General features: G+C 32.1%; 1 long non-coding RNA gene across 2 annotated transcripts; it reads left to right on the top strand.

Moving 5' to 3' along the window:
* The first annotated feature begins 202 nt into the window (after positions 1–202).
* Positions 203–2,497, top strand: LOC141483441 (uncharacterized). Of its 2 annotated transcripts, XR_012466092.1 has the most exons (3): positions 268–665; positions 764–912; positions 2,358–2,497. It is a non-coding gene; the product is annotated as an uncharacterized lncRNA (long non-coding RNA). The 2 variants fall into 2 exon arrangements; XR_012466091.1 differs by lacking the exon at positions 2,358–2,497 and having other exon boundaries at positions 203–665; positions 764–1,616.
* The last annotated feature ends 2,305 nt before the right edge of the window (positions 2,498–4,802 follow it).

Genomic DNA, 4,802 nt, shown 5'->3' with positions numbered 1-4,802 from the left:
GTGTCTTGGTTCTGATACTGTTTAGGTTGACGGCTGCTCGGCTACCACAACTCAACTGGATGGAAACATTGGCAACGTAACCGTGGACTGAATTGGACTGGACTATAATTACGTATTACGTTGTGCTTTGCGTTTTCTCGTATTACCAGAACATGTTTTTATGGTTTCCGTGAAATGTATTTGTCATCCTGTTCCATGCCTATTCTCTCAATTGTGTATAGAGAAGAAGAGTTACGATTTGACATGACATATGACATACATATAATTTGATGAATATTTGAATATTTATGCGTGAAGTGATTTTGATTTTACACTTCGAAATTTATTTATATCTGTGTGTTCATCGTGTAATAGTGTGATCGAGTTATTAGCTGCCCAGGAATATAGAAATTACCCCTTCGAGAGCTTTTGGGAAACTTCAAACATCATCGTTTGTGGTTCTGTTGTGTCAGCATTTATGAAACTAGCGTTGTTTTCATAAATTACTTGCGAAATATTTTCTGTAGGCTGCTTGGGATTTGGATTATCCTGGTACTCAACGGTATGATGGTGATTCTGAATTGTTTTGAGTATTACAATTCTATTCACATATTATGTCTGTGGATGATGTCTGCCCACACAGGAACTGTTTATCAGCTACTCAGAACAACTGGTAACGCAACAACGTAAGTATTTGTTTCTGGTTGAATATGGCACTAGTGACGGCGATATTCCTATAGTGCATTCATTTGAGCCATGATGATTCAACTTCATGTTTCCCTAGGTCATCGTGCTGTCTGTGGTACGATCTGCTGAATGTCCTGGAGTGGAAAACCGTAACAGTGGTGATGGAGTAGTGGAGTAGTGACTGCCTCGAAGTGCCTTGGGGTGTGGTGTTGCCTCGATTGCATGAAACAAGAGAGAAATTCGGCAGTAAGTTCTTTCATGATATATTTTTATTCTTATAGCTAGGTTATGTTACTATTCGATAATAAAAAAAAATCAACAAAAATCACTGCATTATATGGTTAACAATCATTTGACAATTTAATCTAATTGGTTAGAGTACATATAATATACATTAAAGTTAATTTGACGATAAATAGCAAATAGCTTACAAACTTTCTTTTTCAACTTTGAAGCATACTTTTTGATTTATGCTTGAGCATACTTTCAAAATTCATTGGTTCTTTATGACACACCCATTTCAACATTAATTTCTTTTTGTACAATTTTTTACTGATTCCTTACAGTCTTTGTCACCTGCCTATTCAATTGTCACCTCATGTGATATACATTTCACTGAATAATAGGAAATTGAAAATAGCAATAGCAATTTATTTTCTTTTCAATGAAAATAAACAGCTATTGGAAATATTTATCGAAAACAACTACTTTCCTGGCTAGTACCAACGACGAATATTGAATTATATCTGATAAATATATATTAGAAACCACATGTAAATTGCATCTCTCAGATTTTGCATATATTATTATTCTCTTTATACTCTTTCACCTTTTTTCATAATTATCATGACGTAGTAACTTTCTACATCTTGAAACATCATATTTGTCTTTTCTTAAGACAACTTTCTGTGTCGTACTTTCTACAACATCGTACCTGTCTTTCCTCCGAAGACCTCATATATGCGCATTTCATTTCATGCCTCATACAAAATTCATATTATTATCATCATCATTTCTCATGAACACCTATCATATTTTACACACCTTTAAAAATGAAAAATTTCATGCAGTTTTGGGAGCGTCCTCCACAGTCTGCCTTTTCATCTTGTGTGTATAGTCTACCTATATAAATGATTCTTCTTCAATACATAATCAATTCTCACCTTTTCAATATATCTATATGCTTCTTTTATTTCTCATAATATTACAAACTTAACTATTTGTGGATCATCAGTCTGAGATGCTATTTCCTATTACTTTCCATACAAAATAAAAAAAATAAAACTATGTGGTGACATTGAATTGTTTGTACTTCTTCTGGCCAGGGGTGTGTCAATAATGCATTCGTTATCATTATGTTTCTTTTCTTATGTAATTACTGCATATTTTTCCTTAATTAATTTTATGTAAAATTATATTTGAAGAAACTAATTGCAACTGAAAAAATATTTTGTATCTGCATTTTTATTTAATTACTATTCTCTAATTATTATTATACCCTAACTATTCTCGATTTTTATATGTTTCAAAGTCCATATTTCAGTTAGAGTCAGAATACTCATTCATAAAACAATTCACAGTTCTGGAATTTTTCCGTATAATAGATGAATAAATTTGTTATTAAATATTATAAATATGTACTCTGGACATACTCTACGGAGCATAATTTAACGAATTTAATTTTGTTATAGGGGAGGCGCATAAGATTATGCAAAAAATAGTGAACAATAGTAGTTGAGGAAAAAACTTTTTGTGAAAGAGAGGTAAGTATGCTTGAAGTGTAACACTGCCATGTAAAACATGTTTTAATAAAATTTTGAAGACCATCATCTTTCAATAACTCTTGATATCAGTTTCGCAATAACTACTTATAGGAAATGAATCAGTACTCTTCAAACTCAAAGAAAAAAGTTTGAATATTTGGCGGTTATATTAAAATAAAACTATTCCCAGAATTTACTGAAAATAGTAAATCTGAGGGATTTTTTAAATATTTTACGTTGTGCTGTATCGAAAACAACATTACAAACCAATCGACAAGGGTTCATATTTATACTGTATGTCAAAAATGAGGATTTTTTCATGTTGGCGATCATGATGGCGTTCCTTATATCAACAGTTTTCAAAAAGTTAATAAAACTCAAAAATGGACCTTTTTCTTGTGTCAATATTCTCATTGATTATATTAAATATATTAATTACTTAATGAGCTAACGTTGACGACGACTAGGATTTTTACGAGTCATTACCAATGAAATGTTAAAGGATGATTGGGAACAAAGAATATATTATGAATCTAACTAATTGATACTACGATACACATTCCCAAGCTGATGAAACAGATATTGGTAGGTGTATCATTTATTTTTCAAAAAGTCAGATACGTAGGTATGCAAAATTTCGAAATCATGTAATGGGTAATCGTACGGAGCTGGATGAACATATATTCCATACGTTTAGCCAATTCAACTGTACAATTCCAAGCTGATAAAACAGATATTGGAAAATGTACCGCTCATACTTTCGAAATTTACAGACGATAAATGAAAATTTTTTCAAATTATTCCATTGGCAATCTTAAGAAGCTGAATGAACAGATATTCTTTATGATTGCTCAACTTCAGTAATACTTTTCTTTCTAAGCTGATGGACAGTTATTAGAAAGTGTATTACTCATAATTTGAGGAGAAGGGAAACATGGAAAGTTGACTGAAATGATAGGTTGTATTTGGATTAAAAAAAATTGAAGCACAAGAACCAACTTATAACATATTCAAAACTAATTATCAAACTATCAAAAAAAAAAATTTATTTGAAGTATATTAAAAAGAAGGAAAAACTGTAATTTTACTGGATGAAACAGCTATTAAATTCTCTCATTATTGGAAAACAAAAGAAAAATACACTTTTCTGCTAATTATCACAACATATTTTCAAAACTTGAACAATTCAACTTTTTGTATCAGAAAATTAGGCCCATTATGAAGAATGAAGCCCCCGAGAACGAGAGAGGCGCCTCCACCACGTGTCGCAACTCAGTTCTCGCTTGGCTATTAACGAGAGGATTTTTATTTGCTGTTTCACCCGCTCATTTATTCATCCCAAATAATGAAAGAACTCATTTAAAACTTAATAAAATATTTATTGTGAAAGAAACGGAAAAATACTTTAAATAAACTCACACTCAATGTTAATAAAAAAATACATTAAAATAATCAAAAAACTTACATTATACTGCCACCCAGCAGGATTGAAGAAAAGGAGATGTGCTGCATTTCTGATGACCCAATCGATACGTAAATGAATACTGTCTGTTGACTGTTAACTGTTAATTGTTAACTATCTTGACCTCCCTCAATATTTATAAAGAATTATACGCTGACATTGCGACTTCGATCTGGTCACTGTACTAAGGTAAAATGTACAGCATGCAATCTGTGCCAAGTTTGCGTATTTGGAGATTGTTTTATATTCCATATCCTGTGATCGGATCAATTTCGATGTCTGTGAACTTGAAATATTAAAATATGGAATTCTCAATACTGAGTGTTCTTGTGTTAAAATATTAAAGTGAGGTTGGAATATCTTTCAATTCATATATGTAATTAAATGAATCTGAATTATTTCATGATTATTTTCCATATTTGACAATATCTTCATCGGTGTAAGCGAGAAAACCTCTGACAGTACTAACAATTCCAACTTCACGAACTGCTTCCAGCTCTTCACCATTCTGCTCATATGTAGCAGATTGAAACATGAAAACACCAGCATTGTTTACGAAGGTAACCCGACTTTCTCCTTTAGTCCTTTCAACTTTTCCGCTGATGAATAACAAGCTATCGTACAAAGCATCATAGGCATCGGATTGGTTGATGTTGATTTCAATAACATCATTGTTGCGAAAAGATTTGACATACGGGTAGTAGGTCCGCCATTTTACCTTTTGTATGGATTCATCTTTTTGTGGTTTTCAGAAAATGTTTAACACTTGATTGGACAACATGATAGCCAAGAGATTCCAAAAATAATTTATTCGCCGTTGACAGTTGTTGAAGCTGTTTGAAAGTCTGGGTGAAGACTGACGTGGGGCTGGGTGATGAGTTATTCTTATAGAGAGTTAACACCATACTTTC

The sequence above is a fragment of the Leptinotarsa decemlineata genome, unplaced genomic scaffold (genome assembly GCF_025532065.1).
Source record: "Leptinotarsa decemlineata unplaced genomic scaffold, Ldec_3_MD MMD2_P_RNA_scaffold_14, whole genome shotgun sequence".
NCBI lineage: Eukaryota > Metazoa > Arthropoda > Insecta > Coleoptera > Chrysomelidae > Leptinotarsa > Leptinotarsa decemlineata.
This window is presented reverse-complemented; position numbering and strand designations above follow the sequence as displayed.